This window comes from Leuresthes tenuis, unplaced genomic scaffold (genome assembly GCF_036924035.1).
Source record: "Leuresthes tenuis unplaced genomic scaffold, fLeuTen1.0.hap1 SCAF_22, whole genome shotgun sequence".
NCBI lineage: Eukaryota > Metazoa > Chordata > Actinopteri > Atheriniformes > Atherinopsidae > Leuresthes > Leuresthes tenuis.
The window spans coordinates 6,066,328-6,083,475 of record NW_027325376.1 but is presented as its reverse complement, the minus strand read 5'-3'; positions in this window follow the sequence as shown (position 1 = coordinate 6,083,475).

Here is a 17,148-nt window from a genome sequence, read left to right as displayed (position 1 = left end):
CTCCCACATAACCTTCAACCTCCACCTCGTCTGAATCATCTGTAATCTCATGATATCCACATCTGCTAAGCACAACCTGCTCTGAGTAAATGACACCTGCCAGATAGCAACAAAAATACATCTGAATGGCCCATTGACAGAGATGAAGCATTAGGAGCCTTGAACGAGCTTGAACTGCAAAGCTTCTGACAAGCTCAGGCACACGAAGCACCAATTCTAACCTCTCAAATTCAGAGGAAATGAGATGTTTACAGTAAATGGGGCTCTTAGCAGCACCCGCAGTGTTCAATATTGATTCAATGAATTGGATTTGTAAATATGAGGAGAAGCTTTGACTTTGTCAAACATCAACTCCCATGTAAGGAAGCAGCTGGCAGCAGGAAGAATAGGTTTATAAGTAGTATCTGTACAGTTGCCTGAAATTTAATGTACATTTTCACTTGCAGCTCTTGAATGTGATACATTTTTCATGATGTTGTAATCAGTCTGGATCAAAGGATTTGCTCTGGTCAATGAAAAGATGTAAAAAAGATGTATTAGAATAATAAAGTAATTGCACACATACGTTAGTCTAAATAACTGATAAATAAAACTTTCAATATTCAACTTGGATTGTTCTTTATTTACCAGTAAAAAATGCTTGATCCTTCTTAAATTCAAACAACAATAGGCTGAGTAGTAAGGTATTATTAAGTATTTTTCGTGTTCCCCCTCTTAGTGGCTCTTACAATAAGTCACTCAGCGTCTGCTGCTGCCTTCCGACAGTCTGTTTTCCCCATTTAATGAGGAAGGAGGACAATAAATTACATCAAACTTTTAAAAAGCCCGTCCGTTTTATAAATTTCACATAAGCTTGATTACCAGACAGGAGTTTGTTTGTGAAACTGACTGAATGATGTTTACTTTGTGGTCACTGCCCTTCTTAGAGCAACTAAAGTTATAACTCTGCAAAAAGTTTATGGAGGTAATTTATTCTGTGCTAACAATACCCTCTTTCACATCTGTCTTTTCAAGATAAGCCTGGGCCTTCTTTGCACATATTGTTATGACTGAAAGTAGTGTACATTTTCTGAAAAGAGGGTTCGAAGTTGATCCTTTGCCTTACACACGTCAAGCCAGAAGTGCGGAACTCCACTTTCCGCTTTAACCAACGGTGCTATTGTCATCTAAATAAAGATGTATTTTTATGGCCAATACGATGCAATCGATATGTGAAAGAAGCTACGGCAGCGATTGGAGGGCTTTAGCCTGTTAACATTAGCTAGCGCAGTGAATATGTGTGTTCGTTGAAATTGACAGCTATATGCAACTCATTGCGAGATATATACAGGCTAAGTACTGTTACCATGTTGTTCTTACAGGTAACCCATTTCTGTCAAACGTCTTGGCCCTCTGCACACCAAGGCAATCTATGTAAACTGTAATGTCTCAGACAAGAGCATTATTTGTAAAGTTAATCTTGTGTTTTTCCCATTTAGTTGTTTTGTTTTATGAGTTGAATTCGGAAAAAAAGGAAATGCTACACATCCAAACAGTAAAACAATGTGCGTTACTTTACAGGGGAGACACCACTGGAGTAATAGCTACTGGTTTACTTCTCGTACTTTCTTAAATTTTGGCAAAGCAGAATTACCTGCATCCACCATCTCATCAAGTTGCAGTTTACCCTCATTTCTCCATGTGCTCCTCAGCAATGGCAGTAAATTATGGCCTGAAAAGAGTCTTTGTGGATCATTATGTTGCTTTAAGTTTTAACCTTCCTAGAAAGGAATTGGAATCAGCTCGCCCAAGTTGTTGTACACTACAATAGTACAAACGTTAAGGAAATTCCTTCAAAGCCATCTTGAGATGTTGCCTTGACAAATAAAGGAAGGACAGTCGGTGGGTGAACTAGAGACATAATGCATCTGGCCATGGCCATCAGTTGCACAGATCCGTAGAAATCACAGTTCAAAGACACAATTAATATACACAACAGTTAGCTCAGGATAAAAGGAGGCAATTACAAGTGGCATTTAGAATGTCTCACAATATCTTCCATTGTTATGCTTGTCTTGAATAGGTCTTCAACTTCAAACTTACAGAATTCAAATTTTCTTGCACATGATCCGAACTTTATTGTATTCCTTGGAAAATTTCAAAATGTTAAAGTGATAAGCTTTGTTTGAATAGAATGTCTCAAAGTCCTCCTTCAGGCGATGAAACCTTGGCACTGAGGCTGCTGCAGCTCATAAAAGGCAGAGATCAGCACACTGACAAGTAAGACGAGTACAGCTGGGTCTGTGCTAATGTGAGCTTCTCTGGAAATGTGAGGAGTCACCTTCTCTGCAACATGGCGGGCCCCTTGTGTGCATCCTGACCTCAATCAGTGCACACTGAATTCTTGAACTGCAGGAGAGGAAGAAGCCACTCACCACTTCAACTCATTGACTTTGAAATACGGCTCTTCTTGTGTTACAACTTCAACTCGGATCTCCTTTGGTTTCTCTGCCGGAATAGGTGACGTGAAAAGGAACCATTTCAAATTTGAATTAGTTGCTTTTTGTAAGTCTAACAGACATACGTTCAGACCAACTTTATCCTTTCAAATTTTTAATTAACAGCTGCCTCTTGGTTTCACCACATCAAAAGGCTGGGTTGTGTGATCGTGCTGGCGTGTGCCTCTGTGTGTTCTGAGTTTAAATGTGTTTGAAGCTGTTTGTTCTGAAGAGCAAAGGTGCAGAGGTGTGCAAATTTTAATGCTCAGCATATTTGTCAGATGTATTTCACAAATGTTCCCAAAGTTCCAGAGTTATGGAGGGACACAGGAAGACAGCATTTTAAATTGCTCTTAACTGTGCTTATGCTTACAGACAAGAAAAGGACACGTATTTGAGGATTAAACTATAATATGATTGTAGCACATCATATTTACAATTTCAAAGATTAGTCCTTCCTTCCTAACACATTGGAGTACAGCCTTACTCCTGGGTTTGCAAATATGTTGAATTTGGCTTCAGTACGAATATTAAAACCTATTTGCCGTAGTATATTATTCAAGTGTAAGTAAAGCCATATTTCTGCTACTTAATCAAGAGCTTTTAAAAAAAGTGCAGTAAATGCATCCACTTTGCTTCAACTGCTGCTCCAAAGGCCACGTCAGTCCCATTGCTTTCACATGAAAGACAATATGTATTAACTTCATCTGGGCGGAGCACAGCAATTAGCACATGGTGGTTACTGCAAAGAAAATGTAACTGAAAATAGTCACATTCGCAGACATCGTTATTATCTCTCAATGGAAAGGGTATGTTATAGAAATGTGGCATTGTCTCCTGACAGTGTCTGACAGTTGCTATCAAGTAAAATGAGAAATCAATTCAGAAAGTGGCGCCTCCCCTCACAACGCCTAAGTCTGAAGCAATAAAAAGAAAAGAAAAAAGAAGCCTAATGAAAGCAAGTTGCATTATCTCGACTAAAGTCAGGTGCAGAGTCTGTAAGTTCAAGATGTATTCCGTGTGTGAGAGCTGAAAAAGAAAGGCTGATTGACATCTCGGGAGTGTGGATGGCTGTGGGGACCAACATTTAAAGACTAAAAAGAAGGCTCTGTCTAACCAAAGTCATTTACAGAATGTCTCAGATTGCAGATTATCACTAAAAGCTCAGAATAAAGTAAATATAGCATGGAAACGCAGCATGTCATTTCTGTCTTGGCTGACTAAGTCATTATTACCATGTCTAATCAGTAAATTGGAAATGTTTCTTTTGGTTAGATGTTAAAAATCAAGCCCAATGCTTAAAAGGTTCCTTTTCTTAATGCCAGCTATTACAACTTGATATTTGGATATAATGAACTCATTCATTTACCCCAGGGTGCTAGATAATTATAGGCCTTACTATCCCTGACTCCCTGCTGTACCAGCAGGAGATTGTCTTCATTAAGACACACTGACCAAGAGAAAATGGCTGACCTTTCTGGTTTTTCCTCTGCAAGTAATGTCTGTCTGGGGCTTCAAACTTAACCTAACTCTTAAATTTCACTGGACTGGATGTTGCTTTGCAGGGTACCTATGAGTAGTCAAAGCTAACTCAAACGTAACCATTCTTTATAAATGCTTCGGAATTCAAGCTTCGGCTTCAGCAAACATAATATCCCACATAATACAATACACACAATATAGCACAATACAATACACACAAAATAGAGTTAGGATAGATTGATTGAATACTGGAATTTGAGTAGAAAACAAGTGTTTTCACTATGATTTTGGGTGTTTTTGGGTGAAGCTTTCTAGCTAGTTGTGTGGTATTTTTACTGTGGTCTTGTCTAATAAAAGGCAGTTGATGCTATGACCAGATATTTCGATGTAGATTCTCAGTCATCCAGGTTTTTTTTTCTCATGATCATGACCAGAAATGTACAGACATTCGGGTTTGTCGTGTGCAGTCGCACAGAGAGCATGCAGTGTGAACATTAATGAACGGGCTAAATGCTAACATTTGTTTGACTATTCCATTAAAGTGCATTCAGTATGTGGAAACATTTCAAACATGGCAAGTCATTTACTGTTCTTTGGCATTAACTGAATGAGTAGATTAACAGAACAAGACTGACTGGGAAGCAGGTTCCTCTCCCAACAGCCCTCAAACTGTCTCTGTGGATTCGTATCATAATAAAGCAACAGCTAACACTGCAGGGATGTTTATCACTGCAATTATGCTAACACAGTCATGGAAAATGATAGATTTATGCATTTGGTCAAGGTGCTAGAGCCTCCAACAGTATGTCCTCATAAATTTTCATCAGTCTGTCATATTTGCCCTGTACAAACAAGCACAACCTGTAATTGATCAGGAATAATCAACTGAACCTTTAAACTTCCAGGCCTGCAGCACTCCACTTGAAAGGATACTGAGATTACGCAGACCAGCCTTATTGATACACTACTAACCAAGTATGTGTCAGATATGTCTGGTATTTTCAGTTTTTTTTCAAATATCTTCTTTTTTAAATTTTGTTACTGCTGTTATAAAGTTGGACCAAACATTGGGAACAATTTCAGAAAACATACCAAACTGTGAATGTTGTGTGGTGTTAAACCCTGAGAAGACCCCACTGGTCTTAGAAGGAAGAAAGGTAAAGAGAAAAAGAGAACGAAGGGGAGAAAAAGAAATTCAGTGTAACATAAGGGTTCCAATCAAGACAATGGCCAAGAGTAAAAACTCTTTGCACCTACTAAAAATGCTTTATCAGGCCTGTGCGTATCACCCTATTTGACCTTCAAGGTTTGGAGGAAGTGTATCTGTTACAGACCAGTTGGGTAAAACAAATGATAAAAGAAGAAATGCTCTAAAAACATGCCACGGACCAGCTTAGAACCATTATTAGGAGGGAAGCCAACTCTTTGAAAAAGAGTCCAAGTTGGCCTGAATTATAGGGGCTGGTCAGTGTGTGCCGGGCTTGCTCAGAAACATTGCTGTAACCTTATAATCTCCCATCTCCCACATGCTGCTGTGCTCTCTCCCATGGACTGAAGCATCATTTTTATTCAATTAATCTTTTATCACAAGCCTGTGGCTGCGTTTCAGTCTGTGCCAAACTGCGAGCTGGTGAGGTCCTCCGTTAAATCCAGGCAGCGAACAGATCTCAGCTTTACCCGAATGTATTGTCTACTGTTTGGAGCTTGGTTTGCTGATGGGCAGTGCCAGGCGAACGCATGGGGGATGTGGTGTCTTTTTTTTTTGGTACAGAGGAATTAGCATCCTTTTGTACATGTCTGCTTGATGCATTAAGGTTTGATCCTGTCTGCACTAGGGCAGTGGTTGAATGTTGGTGATATGGATATATTTCAAAGGCAGATCTTTTATTTTCAGTTTCTCATAATCAGAGCTTTTAATATTGTAAGTTATGCAGATGAAATCCTTGGAATACCGGGTGAAATATATAGAAAAACATTCAAAAATCAATTTAGTTAGAATAACATCAACCTTATTGCCTTTAACGATGGCCTTATCCAGAAAGCAACTGGAATTTGAATATTTTTTCCTTTTTTTTGTTCCTATTCAGCAAAGAGGTAGTAGGTCTAGTTTTGTAGGGTATCGTACAGTGATCAGCCTTCTCTTGCCCCCTTAGCAAGTTGGATTTTTAGGTGCATGAATGCAGTACCTTGAAGGGTATTCTGTGGTGGTACCAGGACATTAGCAGCAAGTCTTATAGATCCTGTGGGTTGTGGGATAGAGCAGGATCTTAGGGGTTTGAGCTTATTCTGCCACAGCTCATGGATCTTTCACTGGATTGAGATCTGACCTGTTCGAAACCAGACTGGGTGCATTGACCTGCTCAGGCAGCGTTATCTCTATGAGGCATGGGTTGGGTCTCCAGTTTTGGTAGGCGGCATGTGTAAAGAAGTATCCACATAAAGGCCAGGACCTAATTTCCTCTTGCAGACCAATGCAGGGTAACACGATGATCATGGTTATTTGTTTATACTACATGTCAGCGGTTTTGGGTTTTGTTAAGGCTAATCCTTGCTCCAAAAATACTGAAAAATTTGATTGTGATTTAACAACTGTCATTGCCCAATTTCAATAATAGAAATTGCCTTGACTGACCTGAATTCTGCATCACTGGATTTAAAAAAAAAAATACTGCTTCTACCCTTTTTAGGGCAAGTTTTTGATCACTTCCGCACATGTTATATGCCTATGACGTGCCCTATAAAGGGTTAATTGTCTAAAATACACAGGTATGCTAGTGTAATTCATCTGCTGTAATAGTGTAAATTAGCTGACTTGCTATTTCATCAAGCCGTATGTGGTGTACAAAACAGCCCATATCATGATGCAGACAGCATTTTATTTTTTGTTCATACTATATACTCAATCGTTCAGCTAACAATATGCAATCAGATAAAAACACTGTTTGTACCTCAGGATATATGATGTTATTATTTTTGTTTAACATGCTCATCTGTCATCATCTGTCAAATTTTTTTAACAAGAAAACAGTTTCATCATTTCTATACATTCACATTTGTTCGTGGTTTATTATTTAAACCTGAAATAACTGCCAACATAACAAGAGCTATCTTGAAGGACTTTAGTTGCTGTTAAACTGCTAAATATTCCCCACTGCTTAGCATTTGCTAACTTTCTATTTGTCTGCTATTTGATGACGGGCATTCAAGTGGAAAACAAGCACCATTCAGTGTTTAGCAGTGATAATAATGACATTAAACCTGAACAGTAAAGTTGTGGACCAAAGAAAAACAAAAAAACAAAAATAAAACAAATAAAAAAAATCAACATCATAATAAGACATACAGCCCCTTCTCACCAGGCAACATATGTATTCGGTACAAGACCATGTGGTTAGTTTATCACATAGGTGGTTATTTAGGATTTTTTTTGATTGGGAGCATTTATGTGAAACTTGAGCTGCATCTGAATAAGGAAAACAGGGGAATTGTAGGATTTCTGAGCCTTTGTTGTAGAACTGCAACTATTAGCTCTATGGACCAGCGGAGACATGACGTTGGATTATACAAGCTGATTGAAAAATTCCCTGTCTTCTTAAGAAGAGCCATAATCATTTAATTCTCTGTTAATACATCAATATTTAGCAAAGAATATGAGGATTTACTTCTATTCAGTCTGTAATTGGTAAGATAACCTCTGTTGACTGACATAGATATCTTCTAGTGCTTAACCCAGACTGCTTTTCAGTCTCTAAACCGCTCACTTTGGGCTCATATTTTATATAGCCTGTCTTGCCACTCTCTACAGGATAAACTTTTCAATTCCTGCCACTATCTGCATGACATTCATACCATGTGAAGGCTGTGGTAGGAGCGGGCTCAGAAGCATGCCACGAGGGGGGGGGGGGTTAGGTTATGGCTCTGTACGCTGCCAGCATTCACCCTTGTTAGCCTTTACCAGTTAGACAATGCCCTGATGAAACATGACAGGACAAGCTTTCATTGCCATGTTGGTGCTGACTCTTTAAAATGCTAGCAACGGCAATGTTTTGTAGCTCTTGCAGGGAAAGAGAATTTTAAATGGCTACACACAGATTCTTTGTTTGCCAGTGGAACTGCAGGAATAATAATACAATGAAAAATAACATCTTGAGACACACAGCAAACCCACGAGTAAATAACAGCAAGATGACAAAAGCTTTATTTGAAGAGAAAATGCGCAGCAAATAAAAGTGTATGTCACTGATCTCAGAGAATATTTAATATGGGGAATATTTTGAATATAAACAATCCCAGCAAGCTTCAGACTGTGACGGCATTAATAACTTGAGGCTGTTCTATGTAAAATAAAAATCTGAATTTGTAGTCTTTCAGAGGGCCCTCTCTCAACAGAATTCCCATTGTCTCCTTTAACTGCTAATAGAACCAGAAATGACCTTAGGTAATGTCAGTATGCACATCCAGATCCTGATCATTTAAAAACCCTAGGCTGAAAGTGTTCCTCTCTGTAAGTATTTGTTGCCTCTGAGACGATCAAGGAACAACAGAAAAACTCACAGGATCGCATGTATGTGTGTGTGTGTGTCCAAGGCCATGTTGGTAGCTGTGCAGCTGATTGATATCATAAGCGAACCATGGACTGAAAGGTCCCCTGGTGCCAGATGAAAGGCAGGATTAGCAGAAGAGGGGCTGAGCTGCGATGAGCACTGTGAGTATATCAGGGGAGATCAGATGAGGAAATAATAGAGAAGGGTCCCTTGCCTTTAGAGAGGGGCACACAGGGAAGCGTGGCATATGAGATGTAGAAGAGTTTGGGGTGATTGAACGATCAGTTCCAGAGAGTTGGCAGCTTTCCCGACCGAGCTCCCAATCCCCTGAAGAAAAGAAGGAAAAGCAATCTTGATGGTGAAGAAAGATATTAGAATAAGATAAATTGAATCAGCAGGGTCAGCAAAACACAATTAACCCAGTGTTTTTTTTTACTTCACCAATCAGCTAAAATGTTCCACCTTTAATTTTTAGCAGCAATTAGCGGGTCCACAAAATGCGAAATGAAGCATTTCCCTATGACTTAAATTTTTTTCTGCCCCTCTTTCTCTATGTACGCGAGTCCCTCCTGCACATGTTTACCAATAAGCTGAACTCTATTTTAATTACTCGTAAACTGTGGTTGCAAATTATGGTATGCCGCGCAATGATTGAATGAATTCAAACCAGGTAATAAAAGAGGCAAGGAATGGTGCAAACAGGGGCACAAATACCAATCAGGAAGTTTGATGAAGGGTTAAAAGGTCTCTATTGATCTGCCGGGACACTCTTTTTCACACTTTCCCATCCACAACAGCGACAACTCGTTGCCACAGACGTGGGGTATTCTGCAATTGATTTCTTCATCCAGGCACGGCTCATTGAAGTTCACCCCAAATGAAGCACTTTGTTTGTGCCTTGTCTGTCCTTTCAAGTGGAAGTCGAAACTTAGGTTTACACCAGTGTCTTGCCTCTTTCACAAATCCACTGCTCTCTATTAATCTTGTGGAGTTTCATGTGATGATGTGGCTTATTTTCTGACAGTCCGCCGTGACTGTGCGCCCGAGTCCTCGGGTAATACAGACACCATGTTTTTCTTAAATTGATAACAGCTTTATGGACTGTTCAATAAGGAATGTTTTCAACTGCTTCCTTCGGTAATATGACAAAAACTGATGAGCACTATCATATCATAGCCTATGACTATTCGTCACTTTCAGAGGTAAACTTGAATGAAGCGTGAGGAACATTAACGGAAAAGTGACCAATGTGGGAATAACTAAATGCCATCAATTTAACAGACTGATGAACCCATTAATGTTATGTATCTCATGTGTGAAAATGGCTTCTCTGTCTCTTAGGCTCATTCTCCAGGACTTTTTCCAGACCTCAAAATGTGAGATCAAAGAGGACGAAACACATTATATGTCTTCGCATCACAATGGGCAGTATGCTGTATTTACAAGTCCTGCTGTAGCTTTACTTCGCTTCATAAGTGTTTTACATAACACTTGTCTGCATTTAAAGCTCCCCAGAGAAAGCCGAGAAACAGAAATGACAGATCCGACTACACAGCTAATTGGCTACAAAAAGCATTCAAAGTTCAGACCTTATTTTCTGCAAAGCAGAAAGAAAAAATTAACTCGAGCCGCCTTGTTATTCAAATTAGTCAGCGCTGACTCAGAAAACATGCCATTAATGATGTAACAAAAGAAATATAGTGTTTTGGCCCAGCTGCAGTCATAACACAGACAAATGCACCATACTGATTTCAATTATTTTACTGAAGTGAAAATGCCTTATGGCAGTAGCTGTTTTTCTTAAAACTCTGTCCTGATTATTTGATGACGATAAAAGCCAGGGGAAGGTGAAAGCTGGCAAACTGGCAGTGACTGTGTGGATGGAAACTGTAGGGGAGGTTGAGGGATTATGGCCATACTGAGCTGCTGTGCTTAAAAACAGCTAGAGCAGGTTGTTTTCCATGTGAAACTTACCATTTAGTATATCTGTTCTTGGACATTTAATATTTCCAATATTTACCTTGTTGGGTTAGCTGACCCACTAATGCTGTATGTTTACAGCTTTGAATGGCTTATCATTAAAAAAAAAAAAAAAAAGAGAGGCGAGGAATATGATATTTGCAACTGAATAATTTATACTTTATTCAATTTTCCTGTACTCTTCCTCTCGGTTCAGTGTGTTTCAGGGTATCTATCTGTTTTACAATCAGTTTACTCAAATCCCAATCCTGCTGTGTCAGGTGTGCTTGCATGAAATGTTGCTCATTTTGTTGTGTACAGCCAGTGTCCTTCTTTTCATTGAGCCTGTTACCTTTCTGTCATGCTGTTGTCTCTAGGCTCTTTTCCCAAGAAAATTTAGTGTCCTGACAGCCCATGTGGGGTTCTTAGGAGGACTCAGGCTGATGTTTGTGTGACTGGGGAAGAGGATACTGTTTTGACAGATTGTTTCCCAGTCATGATGGTCAAATGGCAGACCCTTACTTTCTGTCAATGTATCGGGCATGTTAGCACGGGAGAGATCCACAGCCAGCCTGGTGGAATACATGCAGGGGGGAGGACTGTTTGAGCTAAAGTCTATTTTATACAGTTATAATCAGAGTGCCTTTAGTATGGATAAAAATCCCTCCTCTTCACTAACCGGAAACAAGTTCCTCTTCACCTTTCTCCAGCCTCATCTGCACCTCCTCAACTTCGATAAAATCCTCTAATTTCCTCAAAAGAACCGAGTGACCACTCGATGTGAACAACCAGTAGATCCTCGTGCGTTCTTTATCTTTGTCTGTTGCAGTGTGCAAAATCGGTACCTGCTAGATACAGACGGTCCATGTTTGTATGAAGTGGGTGCTTCTTGTTTATGGAGACTCCAGTTGATCTGTTTTTAGTATTCTCATGTCATGAGATCTGGCACCATTCAGAAAACATGCAGGGGGCGATGCCCTGGACACGCAGTCCCAACGATGCCTCGAACACACATCACTATACGATTTGGATAAGTAAACCTTTTTAAATTGCCTTAACCCTGAGGACAGCTTCATTAGGTCATCTTCTTGTCAAATCTAACATATGCAAAGAAGGGTCATGAATTTTTATGACAGAGATTGAAAAGCTGAGATTGTTTCTGAGCAGTGGAGACACACAGAGTTGCCATAGAAACTCATTAAAACATGCTGCAGCCTACCTGTGGGCAGGCAGAGAAGATAGGCTGTGGCATCAACAGATTGGTACAGCTCTGATAAGTTAGATACACAGCTCCAACAGCTGGTCCAGCAGTTGTTTTCAGTGGATATTTCTCATTTTCCTCCCGGTTGTTCTGGAAACCTCGCTCCTGCTGTGCAGTGCTGCTCTGTCCTGTCCGTAGATGTGCTCTCTCCTCCTTTTACAACACAGTGGCAGCAATTTTCAGTCATCACTTTTTCACTGCATGAGAAAAAGGATGTGTGACACGAGATTGTGAGAAAAGGGGGAATTGCTCGAGTTTCACAAAATGTATTCCTTTTAAATACTGACTTCATGGGTCGAATAATGCTGAACTTAAACGTTATTTGCAGAAGAAAGGAAGGTTGATCCTCTTAGAGAAATTACTACTTATTCTCAATCTCACCTCCAGACTTCCCATCCTGATGCTGGTGTCATATTATAATGCGCTGGATACTTTTTAGCATCATTGTTAGCAAGTAGGGAAGCGAACATCAGCAGCTGTTTTCAATTCATTGCTATCGGTCCCCCTTCACATATATGTTTGTAGTGTACAAATATGTAACCATTGAAAAATATCTATGAGGGCTCAACCACACCTTGTAAATCCATTTCATCATTAGACTACTGGCAAAGCCGCATGCATGTTTCTGTAACTTCCACCCACCTTTTTGAAAAACCTGAAGCTAGACGGTGACACTAGCTGGGTTGATCAACTGTGACAGTGCAGTCTTAACACATTTTAACAACACAGGAATCATCATGTGTGTGCTTGACATCACCATTGATGAGTCTTGCCCTAAGTGTTTGACCCGACACTGTGGGAATCTCACAGTTCACAAATGCGGAAATATCTCTTGACTCAACAACAATGGTACATAATGTCGTGTTCAGTTGACAGTAAATTGATAAACCATTAACAGTGTTAAGAAAAACTTGTATAAATGTTGTATAAATCTAATTTGTCTCACAATCTTCTAAACTGTGCTATGCTATTCATTTAGACGCCCTGAAACATCTTACTTACTGACAATGAAATGAAATTAAATGTTCTTCTTGTCATCTCAGTTCTACAAGTTTCATCTTCTGTATAACACATCTGACTCCCACACCAGTCAGAAAACATTGGCTGCCTCAAGAAAGAACTCCAGTTAAGTAACAATCTGTTTCCTAGTAATTATATGTACCAGCTTGCTTAAATTAGGCTGAAGCCCGTTACAGAATTAGAACTTGAAACTGGGTCAAGAGCGTGTCACAGTGTTTCTGCTCAAGCAGTTGTGGCAGTGGGGGAATAATGGTGGTTGTGTAAGCGGGGCTGCGGAGGTGTCAAGATGTCCGGCTCACTGGTGGAGACGAGGCCCCTGGAGTCACTGGTGCTGCCTTCACAACACCACGGTCAAGATTCTTCAGACAGGCACATCAACAAACAAATGCTTGTTTTCCACTCATTAGTGCACTCTGGTGAACGAGGAAAATCCTATAGGCAAGAGTAGCTGGAAGGACGGATGTGTCAACTCATGTCATGCCTCTTTATTCCTTTCCTTCTCAGGGGCAGGGGGTGTCAAAAAAATAATAGAAAGACTGCGGGGTGAATGGCAGTGTGTTCTTTGAGTTTTAGTTACTGGACAGCATGCGTGTGTGCGTGTGTGTGTTTGTGTGTGTGTGTGTGTGTTGGTCATGTATCAATGCGAGGATAGGTTTCTGGGACATTTCGGACAGTCTTGTTGGCCGTCACTTTGTCATAAGGACTTAGGGTCAAGTTCTAAGTTCAAGGACACAATTTGGAAAAGTGCATTGTAAGATTTCAATTTATTTATTTTTTGCACTTAATTTATGAATACAACTCTATTTTCAATTTATATTTTCAGTCAGTGCTTTCAAATAAAATGCCCGTATGTGTTTGCCAACGGCAAAGCATGTGCTTATTTCTAAGGTTTTACATATAGAAAAATCTGGTCCTTACTAGGTCCTAAATGAGGAAAATGCAGTTTCAAATGAGCGACAGCACAGGAGACAATACACTGTGTCATTACTGAACTAAAGCTAAGCAAAAATTCAGAGGCAGTGGAGAAAAAAAGTCAATATACCCATGATTCAGTAAACTGTAGAACAACATTTAGCAGCAAGAACTTGAAGCAATCATTTTCTGTATGATATAAACAGTGTATCGAGGGCTGCAGGTGTTCATTTCCACAAAGCTCCATTAAAGAGCCCACCACAGCATTACGATCAGGTTGAAGTCTTCACTTTGACTGAATCATTGCAACACCTTGATCATTTCCTTTTTCAGACATTCTTTTTTAGATTTTCAGGTATCCTTGGGATCATTGTCCTCCTACCTGAGCCAATTTCAGCCAAGCTTTAGCACTCGGACAGACGTCCTCACATTTGACTGAATACTTGGTTATTCTCCACCGAACGTTCTGCACATTTTAACCAAACTTTGTGCGGTCTCATCTGTCCAAAAGACATTGTACCTGAAGTCTCGTGGTTTGTTCAGATGCAGCTTAGCAAACCTAAACAGCGCTGTCATGCACTTTTTAGAGCGAAGAGGCCTTCTCCTTTTCAAACAAAACATACTTGATCAGACTTTCTAATTGCAGGGTCATGAACTTTAACCTCTTCTGTGCAAGCTGCAGAAGCGTGAGATGTAGCCCTTGGGGTTTTTAGCAGTTTCTCTGAGCATTTTACGGTCTGACCTGGGGGTGAACTTGCTGGGAAGTCCATCCGTGAGAAGATTGGCAACCATGTCTAATGTCTCCCTATCGTAAATAATCGTTCTTATTGTAAAATGATATGCTCTGAATTGTTTGGAAAGGGCATTAAAACTCTTCTCGGATTGATGAGCAGCAACAATTGCATCACTTCATTGTTGATGTGTTTTCTCCTTGATATTGTGTTAACACACACTAAAAGCATCTGCTTTTAATAGGTTTGTTAAGTACAATTCTATGAAGCCAATTGAATGTATCAAAGGAATGATGGAATCTAAAGACATTTAAGAAATAAATGTGGTACCAAGAGTCAGAAAAATGGATGAAAGCCATCTTAAAATACTAATGAAACAGAATAAAACATTGTGTGTTTGAAACGTATGCTTGACAGCACAAAAAACTTTACAATGTGTTTCTCATCCTTTCTCTCTCAACCCATCTAAACCACATGCATCGCACACACACAACCTGATGGTTTAGCGTTGCAGTTGCCTGTTTATATGTCCATATTGTGATAACATAGTAAAAAATGGTGTTTATCAGTTAAGATATAATTCTGTTGTGTTGTTTTCTAAGAAGTGGTTTGTGATCGTTGTATACTGTGATAACTTCTTGTTTTCCAGGGTAAATGTCCATGACCTTTACGCCTGCTCTGTACATGTCGTATCTTTCCCAGGTTGACATATACAGACCGACAGACACTCAAAACTGATACTTATGTTCAGTTATTAGTTCCTTGTTTCATGTGGTGCCCCATAATTAATTGTTTTCATTCAAAATTGTATTGAATGTTTATAACTCATATTCATACGGCTAACTGAGCTATAGCAAAGCTCTCAGAGGTAAATGTTCTCTGTCATGAAAAGAATATGCTACATGCATGTCATAATAATGAAATTTCAGGCTATCATACAATTCTGATAATATGATAAAACATGAATTCTAATAAGAAGAAACCTTGCAAAGTTTTTGGATTAAGCTTCTCTTCCCTCTGTCTTGTCTATGGGCTAAAATTCCCTAACACGGTTCAAATATCTAAAGTTTTTAGAATGGTAGCAACTCTGAGCAATTAAGTTTTGTTTTTTTTTCACCAAATTTGAAATGGCTCCTAAATTAGATACAGAATGACAGCTACTGCTAGTGTGAGAGCAAATCCAATAGATATACCCAATTAAATTAAAATGTGTTCCATGCAATTGTTGTTTTTCAAGAGGAAGTTTTGCATATGGCCAAGAAGAAAGCCTGGCTCTGCCGTGTTTTTGTCATGTCTTGGGTTGGAGCCTTTCTCATCAGATTTTCATTAAGTTTCCATTTCCAATTAGGTGTTAGCTGCAGTGGACAAAAGTGAGGCAAACAAACTCTAAATTAGGCAAAGGTGCAACTAATAGATCTGCCAGGACATGCGTCACTGCATCACATAGCTCAGTGCCAACACCATTTTCTTTTCTGGGCATTTTAGAAAACAGTGAAATAAAAAACACAGATAACCCAGCCATTTGTTTTTCCCCCTCTAACTCAAACTACAAAAACACCCAGAAAATATTTGATACATTATAAAGCATCTTTCAACATTCATTTCCCTTCACATTAAATACTGACTGCTGAGAGCAGATGATGGACAGTCATAAAATACTAATTGTTAGCTTACAGGCATGTATCTTTTTTAATTGCTTTTTGGGTGTAATTGGAAATTGTAACTTGAGTCCTGTTATTAATGCAACCAGCTGGTTCAGTGCCTTTTGTTTCATGACAAAGCCGAAATTTCTTCCACATGGAGCAAAGTTCATATGATCACTAATGACGACTATCGGACAGTAATATATACAAAAAGTGGCTCAAGTGCTGTATATAGGATGACATCTACTCATCCAGTCAACTTCAAACCTAGTAGGTGTGTTGCTAGAGACCTAAGTAACAACTAGTTTTGACTTTGATACAATTCGGATAAAGAAGATTTGAATAAAGAATAAATAAGAAGAATTGAGGCCTTTTTTCCCTCCTTTCTTATTTTGGTTTGGATTAGAGTGAAGCCCTGGTCAAGCCTGATGATTGGAGATATCAGTTGAGGCACCTCTGCCTGATTTGTGACCTCACAGATGATTTTACCAGCTCAGGGATACAGCTGTCACATGCATTGTTTTTTGCTTTGACTGGAACTGCTGGATGCTGTTCTTTTCAGCAGCCGTAATGAAAACGGGAGTAAATAAACCTTTTGTTGGGAACTGCTTTCAGTGTAAGTTTAACACACACTCAGTACTTAAGAGTAAAAGTCTGTGGCACTGAGGAATTAAGAAAAAGACGATGACATTTTTGATGGTAAGGTGTGTTTATGCTTGGTTTTGATCTTGCGAAAGATGTATTAGTTACGTGATGGTAAGAAAATCTCAGGTTCATTAATCTATCAACAGAAGCACATGTAAAAAGCTTTTGTTTCCCAAGGTCACACAGTTTAATATGCAAACGCCGGCCTCACCCACTCTGTTGTCTGTTGTAGTTACATTAGTGATTAATTACTTACACTCCTTGTTTGCCATCTCTCTCCTGCCAATGTTTGCTTTTCGTTCTGTTTGTCATGCAATTATTATCTGTGTAGTTAAATGAGAGCGAGCCCGTCTGTGGACATGCATGCATTCCTCAATGTTTGTGGATGCAACCAGCAAAGTCTTTGTCAGTGAGGGGGCAAATTTACATATCAGTAATGGCCAATGATAAAAAAGTTATGCCAGACTTTCAAAA